A 15,667-nucleotide genomic window follows, 5' to 3' on the forward strand; every position below is an offset into this window, starting at 1 on the left:
CCATACCTCAGCACGACTAATAAAAAAGCCAAATGCCCAAATACATAAAAAAAAAATGAAAATGGAAGAAGATGTTTTTTAAAAACAGCAGGCAGTTTCAGAAGAAAAGTGTCTGAAGGAGCCTCTTTGTTTAGGTAAGTGCCCGTCTACAAGACAGGCGTCTGCCAGGGAGCCACACTGACCAACTGGAAAAAATCAGCAAGCTGCCTCCAGACAAACTGGTGTGGAAAGAGACAAAGACAAATATAAGAAACTAAGCACAGCACGGTAGACTCTGGTTATAGATAGACGGACAGACGGTCACAGTGTTGCTGTAGTTTTATTCAAATTGTACTGGTCTTCTGAGGACACGATCATCATTTCACATGATCTAACAGAAGAACATGGTATTGCCTTGGAGCAGACTTTATCAGTAACAGCAGCAGGTAGGTAGAGAGTCCACACCAGATGCCTCTTCTTGTGTTTTTCAGACTCTGTTGAACCGTCTTCTACTTCGATCAATAAAGGTCCACAGGTATACTTTCACATACTTCTTGTGTTTTGTACATCTGTGTTGTATGTTTTTGTACAAACAGTTTTTTAAGCCTTTACTCAGCTTGGAGGTTTGTGTACAAACTCGAGAAACAAAAAGTATTTATTGCTTACGCAATATCGAAATTCAATTCTCTCTATATGCTGACTCAAAAGCTCTTGTCACAGGGATTGTGCGTCTTGCTGATTACTGGGCTATGGCTTGCTGTTGTGTACATACACGCTCATTCATCGTCCTCTTCATAGTCCCTGATTTAGGTCAGCTACATCAAAAGCTTGGCAATAAAGATGAAAACTGCATTGATCCAAGGCTGTGGAGGAATCTTACTATTTGTTTTTCAGACAGCAGAGTCCAAGGATTTTCTTTTCACTTGACCTTGTTATTAAAAGAATAAATGCGTTTTTTTATTTATTGCTGCTGTGAATGCTTAATATCATTTCACCTGACATTTGAGCCTTAAGGCCGTATTTTAAGACCATTTATGACAAATTATTTTAATACAGCAATGAGGAATTCTCTCACTTTTCCAACTCAATTTTAAATTTCAAAATAATGTGTTGGTTTTATTAATCTTATTATGGGGAGTTTGTGATTTTTAAAACATATGCAAAGGGAAACACAAACACACATCCGTCACATCTGGCCGTTACCCGATCCTCAAAGAAAGTATTGGATGAAGTGGACCAGATCAGTGAGCCCCTAATTAAGACGTAATAAAGACGGAGCAGGCGGAGGAGGGACACAATTCCTTGCTGCCATTTTGACTATTTGAAAAATCTGCACTGTGTAACCACACAGAAGAGTGATATTGTAAGCCTGCTGCTTTCTAGTCTGCTCCCTTAACAGCCCCCCTATATGAAGAGATGATAGCCATACACAGAGACAGCAGATCCAGGAGAGAGAGCTGGGAGGGATGTGACAAATATACCTTGAAAACAGCGGGAAATGCCATTTATTTCAGACACCACATTGAGGAGGCGTGGAAAAAAAAGAGGGCTGTGACAATATTCTTCAAACAGCACAGTGATGACAGTGACAACGTGAAACAAAAAGAAAGTTTTGTGGGTGTCATCACGGGTAGATGTGTCATCACAAGCAGGATTGCTGCACTATAGTATTACCTACACCCCCTGTTGTTGAGTGCAGGAAGATTTTCTTTACCAACAGGACAATATTAGTTTCCAATAAGAAGAGGATACGATAGGACAAGGGTAAACAAGCTACGTCTTGAAGAAACTGTTGAAGAAAATAACGGAGGAAGGCAAGAAAATGGGACACTTCCAAAATAAATCCAGGGCACTTGTATGTGGAAGACTTGTGGCAGGTGTATTATTTCTTCAGTGTGACTTTTTCTCTGTGGCCAGTCCAAAGCCTGCACCACTCAGGAGGTGGTGGATCCAGCAGAGTGTATGCCTGGAGGCTGCGTTATTGCCTTTGTTAGCAAAAAAATTCTTACCTTTGGCTTTTGAAGGGCAGTGTTTTGAGAAAGAAACTGAAAAGTTCAGAGTCCCTTCCTCCCCGTGGGGCAATGGGAGAAGGACTGTGAAGGGAAGGGGTGAGAGGCTTAGCCCACAGCCTGGTTTTCATACCAAGCTAACAAGGGCATATTCATTATTTATGCTCCCCCCCACTCCCACTCCCACTCCATTCTTGTAAACTAGTCTTTGATTATTTTTGCATTATGGCCACCATAAGAAAAGTCTAAAGGCCCGACTGAATATGATATAGCCAACAAAAACATTCAGCAACATTTGAAGCAACGCTGTTGCTGTTTAATATGGATAAATGAAAAACATCCTTTTTAGGTGGTGCGATTCTAGTGCGGACAGGGATCCTTTACTGCGCAGCATCAAGTCTCTCACTGTACTCATGTTCTATGTGTTGGTAATAGTGCAGTCGTATTCTCTGAGCGCCACGGTTGAATTCTTCTTCACAACTTTCCTCAGCGTTTCATGACGTTTTCCACTGAGGTCCAAGGAAAAGTGGTTAGGAAAAGACATAGGGCGTCATTCTTTGACTCTTCAACAGCAGCCCAGCTCAGAAACACCCTCCTCAGGTGCAGCCACTGCATCTTAACAAGAGGCTACAGGCTGCCTGCCTCCCTTTGTCCTATCTTTAAACCCCTACTACGTTGTGTTTGTCTTCTAACTTAATTTGATATTTCATTTACTTTGACTACTGCACACAATTTCTGTTGAAATATATTATTTAATGTTAAGAATGTGTTGTTCTCTCTTTGCAGAGCTTAAACAAATACATATAAAAAAGTTCTTATCGTCAAAAGAATGACAATAAAACAGCATTGCATTCTGAACTTAGACTCCTGCCTCATCGATTGGTCTACAATGAGGTTTAGAACGTAACAAGGATAACGTCAAATCATGAATGACATAAAAATGAGTTGTAACATTACCTCTACTGTATCTGCAGAGCATCACAGTAGACGCACTAGCTGCCCAAGACAAGGCAGATTATCGTTTCACTTATCTGATGGAGATTTTGATCGTGCTGGCCCAGGTGTCATTCACCCTCAGGGAGAGGTGGTGATACCAGATAAGAGTTATTAATATGTATGCACATCTGATCTTGCAGCGTAGAGGAGAAACCACATCAAATTTGTTTAAGATTAACACATTTCACACTATAATCAGATCGCCCACGTTTTACAATTAAGCTACAGGTGTTATACAATGCTATAATAAGATATTTGCATATGGTTCAAAGTTTTCCCATTCACCTTAAGCTTGTTGTGCCACAAGGATATGTTTAGTATGAATCAGAATTGTAATTACATATCATTCAACTATCTGAAGGGCCTATTCTTCAGACTGCTTCCTTTGGTTGTGATATTCAATTACATTTTACTGCTAATACTTATATACTTTTGAAAGCAGGGCTTTTATTTGTTATATTAATATATTCACATTTTAACATTGTATTATTGCTGTTGGTTAGATGTTAGTACTACTTCCACCAGTGGTAATAGATAGTCAGTCTGTTTTATTTAACACTTAAAGCTACTCTGTGGAGTTTTTCCAGTAGAGCAATGTTTTGACGAGTGGGTCCCAATATTGTTTGTATCTGATGCTGTAACAGAGCCTAATGTTTGCATGTGCACACATGAACGCTACAAGCTTAGGGCGCAGGGATATACATTTAATTTGACTTCAGAGCATGCTAATGCAGTTTAACAGTTGTTGGTGGTAATACAACATGAGGCAGTTGTGCACCAATGAGAGAGGAGAAGAAGAATACAAACCAATGCAAACAATGTAGGTTTCAAAGCATGAACATAGGGAATACATTTAATATATTCTGCCTTTTCATGAACATTATTTAAGCGTAAAGGAGAAATAATTTATGTTGGTGAGAATTGCTGAGAGTAAACAATTAAAACTTCAATGTCAGTGTAGTCAACTCTCAATACTCAACAAGTACTTTCTATGTTAATTATATTAATAACATTTTCTGTCATTTTTTTTGGTTTACTATTATGTGTATAAATAAGTTAAACAACAGTGTGTGTCACTTTAAGACGATCGGTGTTCTTAAATTATTATAGTAGTTGATTTGGTTTAGTATCAACCGCGTAAAAATGTACATTACAGCGTGTTCCACTTAAAGTTCGTCTTCTTGACTTTGTTTGAGTAGTCCTGATCGATTTGTTTCAGAACTGCGTGAATCAGTGAGATAGTGAGTCAGTATCGCTTTAAGAGTCCGTGTCCTCTATTCTAGTGGCGTAATTGATTTGGTTTAGTATCAACTGCGTAAATAAGTGCGCTTACAGTGCGTGTCACTTTAAGAGTCAGTCTTCGGGTGGCTTCTTGATATTAATAGAGCTGCTGTGTCTTCCTCCTCTGACGTAATGCCCACAGCGTACAGAGAGACAGGCAGAGGTCCTGTCACAGCAAAGCGATAACACTAGTCTGAACAAAAAAAACAACAAAAAAAACAGATAACGAGCTGCTCCGCTTTGGTTTGCTGTGGCCAGTAAATCCGGGCTCTGAGCGGCTAAAATAACAAACTATCACATCGGAATATTATACCAGAGACAATCTCACTAATCAGTCGGTATCAGCCTAGTTTAACGTGCTATTTGCCGCGAAGCCTTAACTATCTCTCTCTCTCTCTCAGACCAAAGAAAAAGAGAGAGAGAGAGACAGCCAAGACACTGTCACCCCGTCCGACATCATCAACAAACAAAAAAAAACCCACAAAGAGACGAACCAGCCAGCCAAGCAGCCAGCACAGCCAGCCACCATCTTAACAGGCTGCTGAAAGAGACACACACTGAGAGAAAAAGAGGCTAATGCTTATTTTTGATCAACAGGTAAGCAGCACCAAGAGAAACACGACCAAACACAAAATGCACACCATGCATACAGCCCTCTCTACTAGTTGGTGCAGTGGCATTGTAAACAACCAAAAAAAAAAATACATCGGCGATGCACGGTTGGAGTTGTAGATGGCGAAATGCATGCTCTCGGACAAGTGGGGAAGATGGAATTGTGTTGGTCTTAAAATGGGAACCGGGGGCTCTCAACCGCTGCGTTTTAAAGGAGACAAAATATCGCTGTTAGCCGTGAGTGGGGTTTTTTTTTTTTTTTTTTTTTTTTTTTTTTTTACGACGGGCAGCAGTCGGTTTGCGTCTTATGTAACTAACGGCCTGAGCAGCGTCGGTAAGGAAAGAAGGGATCCGCTGAATGAGAGAGAGGAAAAGAGAGAAGCACCGCTTTGAATTCACATGGCAACTTACATTTAGGTTAGGACACCCAAACGCCACACTAATACAAAGTGGGGGGCTACTTTGGGACCGGCTACTGCTTTTTGGTTTAAAGACTGAGTTTGAAGTCCGCGACAAGGGGACGTGGAGTGACTTTAGTAGGTTTGTGTGTTTCTTTTGGTAAGTTTTGTTTCTTGTTTTTTGTTTTTTTTTAGGATATTAATTCACGATCATCCTGACTTTGACTTGCTTAGATAGAAACCGGTCGGACTCTTGCGTGATTTTGTCACCGCATACTAGCTCTCTGTGTTACTTTTTTGTTTTTGTTTTCATTGATAACTTTTTTGGTTCTTCCCCATTACTATTCTGCCTGCAAAGCTTGATGATAACTCAAGTTCAGACTTTGTGGGTCCGTTCCGAATGACGCACGTCGCAGGAGAAAATACGATTTGTGCAGAAAGATGAACGTAAAGTTATAAGACGCGTTGCGAAGTGTTGAACGTGGGAAAGGGCAGTGACACTCGAGATGAAAGAGATCGCGTTTTGTCAAGTGGTTTTTACAGCCGATATGGCGCTGTTTCTGCACCTCTTTCATTGTTAGTAAGCTCGAGGGCGCATGGTGGATGTGAAATGTCGTAAAAAAAAAAGATCCTCAACACATCCTCTCTTATCAACAGAGTACTTATCACCTCAAACATCGCGCTTATATTTTGTTTTGTTTGTTGTTGTTGTTGAACTTTTCATGAGTTGCATTTCCACTCAACTTTTTTTAAAGTGTACTGCCCCCCCTCCTCCTCCTGTCGTAAGAAACCGTGATGTTCCTTTGAGATAAGGGAGCCGGGGTAGGCATGACAACTGTGTGGGGAGAGCAGAGCATGTGAAGCAGCACAATGAGGCACTCACTGCGAGGAAGCTTTCTACACAGCCCTCCACAGCCCGGCAGCTCTGGCCCCTGAAGCCCTGCTTCTGTTGGGGGCCCGACTTTAATTCAACAGATAACCTCAGCCCGTGTAACTTTACTCGGACCCACACAGTTTGGGTTTTATCAAGAGGTTCCTATGGTCCTTTTTTAAAATACATGAAGCATGTCTGTCTGCATCTTCATCTTCACGGCTTCATAAAATGCAACACTGACTTTTTGAAGCACGTTTACGATGCTGTTTTGAATTGATAATCTTAAAAACACTCAGTTCTGGCTTCAGATATTCCCTTAAAAGAGTTATAATAGATTCTGTGAAACTTTTGAAAGTTTTGTGCTCTCGGCCACAGCGGTAGTGGACGGTTATACATACACACACACACACACACACACACACACACACACACACACCTCTAAAGCTGTGGGGAGCACTTGAGGAAAACTAGAAATCAGCGAAAAAGATTTGTGAAACTTTTATGTTTGTTTTGCACTTTTTACCAGCAGCATACGAACACAAATCGGATTTGAAGGCTTTTAGACGAGTATTTGTTTAGGACAGTGAGCAGTGTAAGCCACGCCATCGCCTGTGAGATCTAGGATTTCGACAAATGGTTGTTTTTATTACTTGTTTTCAAAAATAACAAGACTTTACAAAGTAACAAAAACTTTGTAAAGAACTTGTTTTCCTAGTAGAAGCTCTGAATATTCCCGTCTCGGTTAAAGCTCGGTACATTTGTGTCACGTACAGTTCCGTGTGTAACTTTTTCAAACCGTGTTGTAACACGTGCTCGCTTTATGCTGCCTTTCTTAAAATATAGTCCCACAAATTCCTACAGATGTAATCAAGTTTTTCTACTTTTAAAATAATTTTTTTTGCCAAACTGACACGTATGATTTGAATCGAGGAGTTTGATACTCACACTGGCATCTCAAGGCACTTTGTAAGTAAGTGCTTTTAACTGACATCGACTTTAAACTCAGTTGTAAACATGTCCTTTGCTTCGTTGTCCTTCTCGTGTCCAACTTGTGTGTTGTTTTTTTCCCCCCTAAGATACGACCAGCCTCGCTGGTATCCGTCTCTCTTAACTTTGAGTCGCTGCATGTTCTTACACCCGCAGATATCACGCGTGTAATGTATATTGCTTTGTTAAACTTTTGCAAACATTTAACAAGCTTCTTTTGAACCGGTGATCAAGCAATGTATCAATCTCCTTCTCTAGCCTTTTGAAAAAAGTTCTTCTTTCCAGACACTGGATATTATTGTCTCACGGCCTTGTTTGTAGCTGCTATTAAACGTCAAAACAGTTGACGACTTCCTAAAGAGAACCTCTGCTTGTAAAACTCTTTCCCGTGTGTGTGTGTGAGACAGAGTGGGAGAGAGCACAGCGCTTTTTCCTGTATGCGTGTCTGTGTGTGTCTGTGTGTGTGTGTGTGTGTGCCGTGGAGACAGCCATGGCTTACTCATATGGCTGCAATATGTGAAGTCTCTGCGGTGGAACTGGGAAGAGAGAAAGTTTTGAGAGGGGAGAGCACATGGAGTTAGGGAAGTCAGAAATGTCCTGTTCCACTATAGCTGGAATGTATCTCCTTGTGTTTTATTGACGGTTTGATGCTCTGTAAGACACGAGGAATAACTCCAGGGATTTTGTGGGCTGCCGCGCATTTGTCTTCGTTCGTTTTTCAAAGCGGCGCCGCGTTTCAAGGGGAGAAGGCCGGTTTGTAAAAAGAACATTCTCGCCCCGGGTCCAAGACGGCTCCTCTGGGGAGAACTGAAGTGATTTCATTGGCGGACATGTGACTGATTTTTTTTACTGCCTCCAAAGCATCACGAAGGTGTTTGGAGAGAAAGAGACACGTTTGTTATGCAATATGGTTTCCTTCAAACTCGTAATGATAATTATCAAGGTGGAAAAGAGTTTGCTTTTTGTTTGTACACTTTTTTGGAATATTGGTGTATTTTGAAAAAGGGCAAAGTTTATCTGCAAGTTGATATTATATGGAGGGCTGAGCGATAATTCAATACGGTCATTTAATGTCTTTCATTGAATTGTATTGTGATGAAATCCGATATGGTGATGCACAATTACACGAGTCTAAATTCATAATAACAAGCGCATACTGACTCAGATTTCTCTGAACAAAAGTTAAATAAGACTTCATCCAATTACTCTCTATTTGTGTGCATGTATGTAAACATGTGTATAGCTGGAAAAACATATTTATTTATTTTCTATAATATCACTCCAAACAGTTCCTAATTACATGATAAAATACTCCGTACTTTTCAATTGTCAAGTATTTAATTCTCACAAAGTATACAAAAACAGGCTTCACCATGTTGTCATTTCATACGGACTATTTATTTATTAATTGAATTATCAGAAGAACATGCTTCATCGTGATATATGTTGTCATCGAGATATGAAATGACACGTATCGTGATGGACGATTTTTGGCCGTATCGCCCAGCCGTAATTATTGACGAGGAAAGCATGAGAATAAAGGAGGTAAAAAGTGTATCTGATATAAATATGGAAACAACATTCTTTTAAATGGTGGGTCAAGACCTGGAGAAGTTGTAGAGACCTGAATATTACACAGAAAAAATTAATAACCTCGCTGCTGTCTCGCTCCTTCTGGTCCGGACTGACGCGTGTCCTTCCTCAGAGTGTTTGTGTCCCGTTCCAGCTTCTTATAACGTCTGACACGAGGAACAAAGGGCTGATCTCCGTTAATCTCTGCTTGTTATTGCTGTTCTGCGCTCTGGTATTCTGTGTGCAGATGGCATATCGGCCAGCCTGCAAATGACCCCATTCACCGACCTGTTGCCTCGCCACAGATGAGTGAGTGAAAGTGATAAACAGCTGTCGTCTCCCTGATTTAAGGAGATAACAGCCCTCCTAAAACCAGTTGAGCTGAACACTTTGTATTGTTAAGGCAATAAAGGACTTCATTAGTTGTGACTGAAGTGGCACCAGGAGCAATTGTTTTTAAAACTTTGATTTCACTCTTTTAATTAAGGGCTTTTTTCCTTTTGTGTATTTTGAAGTGTCTGATAATTGAATGGAGCACTTTGCTCAAATAATCCGGCACAAGTGTTCACAGCTGACATTTACCCAACGTCTCCTTTACCGCACCATTAAGCTCCTGTGGTTATTACTTCTGGGCTCTTCAGATCAGCGGGTTCTGTCGTGTTTAAACCTAAGAAGATGGGAAGGACTTTAGGTATTTCTCCTCACGTGGAGTCACTACTCTCTTCTATTTTCTGATCCCCGTTTTATTTCCCAACGTCAACCGTCTTAACTCGCTGTTTCCAATAAGCAGGAAAAGATTAGCATCAGCAGTATTAGGGCAATCAGACGTTATTCATCTCAACCTTGCCTGCAGTTCAGATAAAGGAAAACATCCATTTGTCACGGATAGTTTATTTAAAGAAGAAAAAAGAAAAGAAGACGCTTTTTGCAAGGCTTCTGGCTCTCTTGGCTCACAGCTCCTGTAGCTCACGCTTCTGTACCGCACCGTCTCTTGTTTTTGCTCGCATCTCAAGGACACAATTGTTCTGATCTTATTTTACCGTCTGGGCACATTGTTCTGGCCCTTTCTTTTTAATTGCTTTACTTCAGCCGCTTGTAACACGGGGCGACGCGCGGATCTGAGCCGACTCTCCTGTTGCAGTTACTGGAAGTCACTCTGGAAAAAAGAGTGTCTGCTAAATGCCCAAAATGTCATCCCAACTCTCCGTCTGTGGTTAGCACTGCCTTGTTTAGGCTTGAGTTTGTCTCTAATGTCTTTGGTCTTTTATAAGCCTGTCTTTTAGACGGCCTGCTTCAGATATCGAGCACATGGTCTTGGTTTAGGGTGAAATGATTCCTTTTTTTTTTTCGTCCCCCATTTTGTAGTTCTTATTTTTTGTCAGACAAATCCTAAATATGAGACAATTTTTCCTCCCCTTTGATCTGAGAGTAAATAATCCCTCTGTCACGATACAGTGGAGACTGATAAAAGCGGTGGTTGAGCGGCTTTAGGCAGCAGTAGAAGGTGATGACACGTGCAGCAGTTTGGTCTTGTGGCGGTATAGAGACTAAGCTGCTACCAAACGGTGGCACCCAACAACACCTGCTCGCTACGTGTAGCTTTCTGTCTGTCAGTCAAACCTGTGAGTCACACGGCAGACATTGATTCTGAATGGACGCGGGCTGTTTTTATTTGTGGTACCGGAGAGATTTGGAAACCATATTTTTTTTTTAATCGACACAACTTTGGCTCCAGAGCTGGTTTTCACAAAAGCTCGCCCGTCTTTGAAACCCGCTGGCTCGTGATGTGTTATGAGTCGCGAGAGTTCTGACTGCTTTGACTCAGCGGTATACTCGTATACGTTTCCTGTGCACCCAGACGTCATCTGGCGTCATTCATGTGTCTTTAGACCTCGTGTAAAACACGGCGCACGATTGGTTCCAAGGCATGCCTTCAATTAACTTTCAAACAAAGCAAGATATCATTGAAAATGAATCGACGCTCATTCGCTCGATCGTGAGCTAATCGACCGTGTTTATTCCAAATATGAGAGGATTGTTGGGACGAATTAGACTTTGTGCTTTGAGCATACAGCCACGAGTTGTGTCTTGTTGTGGCGGTAGTCAATAAATCTTCCTCTTGACGGTTTGACATTTACAAAAGTCTAATTACAATAACTTGTGCTGATGAATGTTGAGCCACAACATGCATCAAAAATCATAAAAGGGAAGTCAATTTTGCAATTGAGGTGATTTATTGTGGAAGTTTTGAATCTTTGAATCCTTTTTTATTTTCTTTTCTCATAGTGACAATATTTTATGAGGTTGTGGTTTGTGGAGTCGACCAAATGTACTTGCAACTGCTACGTCAGTGTGAGCACGGTAGCAGGACTTTTTTTTTAGTGTGCTGTCATTTGCTTTGATTTCCTTTTAACAATAATCCCGACAGGGTCGATTTACAGAAGAGGAAATTCAAGCTCGTTTTGCTAAAGACAACTCTGTTTTGAAAGGTAATGCGTCACGGTGAACGTGCAGCTTGAATCTGGTTTTGTCAGAGATTATGTATTTCCTTTGTGCCAGTGTTTACCTGACAGGAGTACACGCACTGTCTTAAGTATAGCTCTGCTCGTTGTCAGTAACTACAGGGACAACAAACAGGGAGATCTGGATGTCTCCGTCAGAATATGACGTTGTCACGTATGTGTTAAAATACACATGCCATGAATTTCAAAGTGCTTCTGAGCAATAAGCTAGTAGTAAAATATCTCTAAGTTATAGTAAGAGGTCAGAAAGTAAATCAAGAGTTGTGATATATGATATTGTTATGTATGTATTATATATATCCATTCCAAAGCCAGTGTCGGCACACGCATGTGCATCGTTCCTGTATTCCTGTGGCGTATCAAAGAGTCCAGAATAATGAGGAGATAAAGGAGAGATTATACAGAGAGTGATTGCGACATCAGCTGTAAAACGTCTCTCCAACTTGTGGCGTTATGAATACATTTTTTTTTTTTTTTTTTTTTTTTTTTTTTTGTATACTGAGCTCAAGTGGTCCCGAGCACAGCCACGCCACGTCATTTCTTCCAGTTTTCACCCAGCAGACCAGACAGCAAAAAAATTATCTACAGAAAATGTGACGGTGACACAAGTGGCATGAATTTGAATGTGATTTATGTTGTAAGCTTCTTTTGTGTTGAAGAATGAAAAGGCGGTGCAGCACGCAGATGGAGAAGCTACTGAACCATTTCCCTCCAGTACGGTTTGCGTAATTCAGCGAGACTTTTCTCAAGTAGAGGTGTTTTTTTTTTTTTTTTTTTTTTTTTTTTTTTTTTTTTTTTTTTTTTTATCAGGGGAAGCTACTCAAAAAAAAAAAAGAAGAAGTGTACTCACTCCAAAGTGAGGGCACAGTCCATTGATGCTGAATGAAAGCAAGTAATTAGATTTTATGCATGTTGGAAAATGGCCCACCGGGAAACAACACATCTGTCTGGTAGTGCAGAACTAAGGATCGCCCGCTTTTACAGGTTAAAGATTTGTATTTAACCAACAAGTTGTAATGTGTTCGACAGATGAGGGTCAGAAGAACTGCATTTCATATCACCTTCCCTCAAGCTACTTATCTGAGCTTGCAGGACCACCAACGCAGTGTTTCAGCGGTGGATCTTGTCTGTTCGCAGGTTATTTCAACCCTCTGCAGTTCAGCGTTTGATGCGTTAGATGTTTTTGTGCTATCAGCACTTCTCTCCTTCCGTTGAGGTCAAAAAATCGGTCTCATTCGCCGCTCGGTTGTGATTGAATTGACTCACCGATTGTTTATTACTGAAGGTTAACTGTCTTTTCTGGCAACAGTCAAACCAAGAACCTGTGCACACGCTTATGTTACACACACACTTTCATTTCTCAGCTGACCAATTTGTTGCTTTGCGTTTCACTTTCCCCTTATTCTGTGTCTTCATCTCTAAATCTCTGTTTCTCTCATCCTCACCGTGACGCAAGAGACGGCGCTCCATTGCTCTGTAACCACTGTCAAAAATGCTGCTTTTAATTGCTCCGAGAGTGCAATTAGCTTTCATTACAAGTGTAAATGCACACTGACATTGTGTGATGGTGTGAAATATGATATCAAATCTGAAGTCGCACATGTTGCTGAGTTATAACTACATACCTGCTGAGGAATGGGACTCATTTGTGCCGCTTTTAAAACTATTTTAGCTCCCTCCCCACACACACACACACACACACACACACACACACACACACACACACACACGTACAGCCCCATTAGTATTGTAGTCTGGGATCTGGCTAAAACATCTGGTGGCTGAGTAACTTTTCAAAGTAGTCTTTGTCCTCACTCTGTGTGCCTGCATGCGTGCGTCTGTCACTGTGTGTGTGTGTGTGTGTGTGTGAGACAGAGTTTTGTCTGTCTGTGTAATAAGGGGCAGACTTTTTTACGGCGTCCCGTCAAATTAAAACTATGATTTAAACGGCTAACCGCTCTTTTATTTAAATTCTTTTTTATTAAAGCGAATAGCCACACACCGGCCTCTGCAGGTTTGCTGAGCGTGCTTCTGGCTGTGTGGCCAGTTTCGACTGCAGCAGAAACATTCAAATAAAGACTGAGCATGGGTTTGAGTAGCTGTAACTCCAGTCTGGCCTGTTTGTGCTTCTTTTATCCATGCAACCCCGGCCGGCTGCCCTCGTAGCAGAGAGACAGCACAGGGAGATACCCTTCGAACTTGCCTCTGGTCCAGCTTGACATTTGTGCCCAAAATGTGGTCGGATACAGCAAACTGTCACCTGTCCTTCACCAGCTGGATTTCTGAGTCTGTTAAATAACCCTGCAGTACAGCAGCTTTGGGCTTTAGGGGGGTACAGCCCTGCAGACAGTTTGAGCTTGATGCCCTCAGGGCTTCGCTTCAAACCACATCAACTTTGAAAGAAGCAGGGATTCATCTTCTCTTCCAGCGGTTAAGAGTGCTTAATCTGCAGATTTAAAGGTGTAGCAGCTTGTCCTACAGAAAGTTTAGTTTAATGTGTTTGTCATATATAACGTAGGGAATACTTTGATCTCAAATGAAATCGTTGACTTTGGGCAGTAAGCCAAAACCTGTTGGCTCAGGTGGATCTTTCCTCAGTGACACTTTATCTGCAGCGGACCTCTTGTTTTGAGTCTTTGTACTAAACAAGGACGGAAGGAGTTAAGGATACTTTTAGGTACTTGTATGCAGAAAAGTAAAATAGATTCTCTGAAGGAACAGATTCATTGAACAAACCAACGTAGCTGAAATTAGGCCGGTTGGAGAGGCAAAGTTTTTGGTTTCTGTCCTTTATTTTTTCCATTAATTGCACAGTCGTCGGATTATTATTTAAGGGAAAAACTCAAAACCACATTATTTGACGGCCAGCATGTTTAGAATAAATCTCTCTGAAAGGCGAAGTCTTCTGTTGGTAATGACAATAGACTGTTCAACAGTGCAGCAGAAGGATCCGATACGTGATATTTGTCATGGTCAGCATTTAAATCTTTTTTTTTTTTTTTTTTTTTTTTTTTTTTTTCTCAAACTTTGTCTCACAAAAAAGAAAGAAGTCTACTCTCTGAGACGTGTGTGTGTGTGCATGTGTTGCAGTGTTTTTGAAGTGTCTGCTGTGTGTATGATCAAGTGGATCCGTGGATAGACGGATGATGGAGGAAGGGAGGTGTTTCTTTTTTGAAATGGAAATTAAGGGGGCGCACATCTGGGGGTCTTTGAGACTTTTGTGGAGGGAGAGGAGAAGGTGGGTGTCAGAGGCCCACAGTCAGAAGTGTGTATGTGTGTGGGTTGTAGGGGGGTTGGGGGTTTAAGGAAGAATGGATGAAGGGACAAGGAAGAGGGAAAGGCTGTTTTTTTCATTTCTGGGGAGGGAGAAGATAAGGAACGGGGAGAAAGAGAGGTGGCTATGGTCAGTATTGGCCTGTGGAGTGGGGAGACACAGACGGGGATGGATGGAGCGAGGGAAGGAGAAAGGAAGCGAGACAAAGGGTGAGGAAAGTTCATAAAACAAGGCTGTGATAGACTTAAGAAAAGAAGTGCTTAGAACAATAAGGTGGAAATGGAGTAGGAAAGGCAATAAAGAAGGAAGGAAGGATGGATGGACAGATGAGGAACTCATTTGCATGGGCACAGGAGTGGGGGGAGGAAAAGAGGGGGCAAAAGACCACTTGCTATAGTTGAAAAACTTTACGGCTGACAGTTAAATTTACTCTGGGCCTGTGTGTGTGTGTGTGTGTGTGTGTGTGTGTGTGTGTGTGTTGGGCTGGGTGGAAAAGCACAGTGGGGGGGCATGGCGTTTGTTCTGCAACATGGCTTTTGGGCTTTTTAGTGCTTTGCACACAGACTTGTCCTCTCCCCTTTTTCCTTTAGTGGCTGATTTCACCTAGATGTGAGTATCTCTCTTCTACCGTTTGCTCTCTCTCTCTCTCTCTCTCTCTCTCTCTCTCTCTCTCTCTCTCTCTCGCTCTCTCTCTCTCTCTCTCTGGCTCTTTTTAGAGGAGTCAGTGAGTTAAATGATTAGATTATAAAAATGTCAGTTTAGTTTCCTGCAGAGCATTGGTAGGGAAGGAGATTAAAGAAACTAGGGCAGATGAAGTGCCTTAACAGATCGCCTAAAAAGCCTCCTCAGTCGGCCACTCCCTCTGTTGTCTTGTGTTCTTTCAGGCGCTTGGACGTTGCTTTGTTTCTCAGGATGTGTTCCGGCAATATTGCACCACAGGTCCACAGCTCCACTCTGATGCATGCACGTGGGGGTTACGAAGCAAAGTGTTCCACGTCTTTCCTGAGTAATTCTGAAGAGTGAGGCCGCTTCAACGCAGTTCACTTTCTCAGATGAATACGGAGGAGAGATGGGGAAAAAGAACAGAGAGTGAAGGAAAAACAGCGTGTGGGGTGAGAAGCAGCAGATCAGTTAGCAGCAGCGGCGGTTGTAAAAAAAAAAAA

The 15,667-nt window shown here is 41.6% G+C and overlaps 1 protein-coding gene across 5 annotated transcripts in view; it reads left to right on the plus strand.

Moving 5' to 3' along the window:
- The first annotated feature begins 4,369 nt into the window (after window positions 1–4,369).
- trps1 (trichorhinophalangeal syndrome I) overlaps window positions 4,370–15,667 on the plus strand; it is a 58,282-nt gene continuing 46,984 nt past the window's right edge. Inside the window, exon 1 of one of the 5 annotated variants that reach the window (XM_031866315.1) lies at window positions 4,370–4,862. The gene's annotated coding sequence lies outside the window, so the exon portion shown is untranslated. Of the gene's footprint in view, window positions 4,863–5,167; window positions 5,436–15,667 lie in introns of those variants that run through there. The other 4 variants (XM_031866314.1, XM_031866316.1, XM_031866317.1 and 1 more) reach the window with 4 other exon arrangements.

This window comes from Anarrhichthys ocellatus, unplaced genomic scaffold (assembly GCF_004355925.1).
Source record: "Anarrhichthys ocellatus isolate YVR2014 unplaced genomic scaffold, GSC_Weel_1.0 scaffold35, whole genome shotgun sequence".
In the NCBI taxonomy this organism is placed as follows: domain Eukaryota; kingdom Metazoa; phylum Chordata; class Actinopteri; order Perciformes; family Anarhichadidae; genus Anarrhichthys; species Anarrhichthys ocellatus.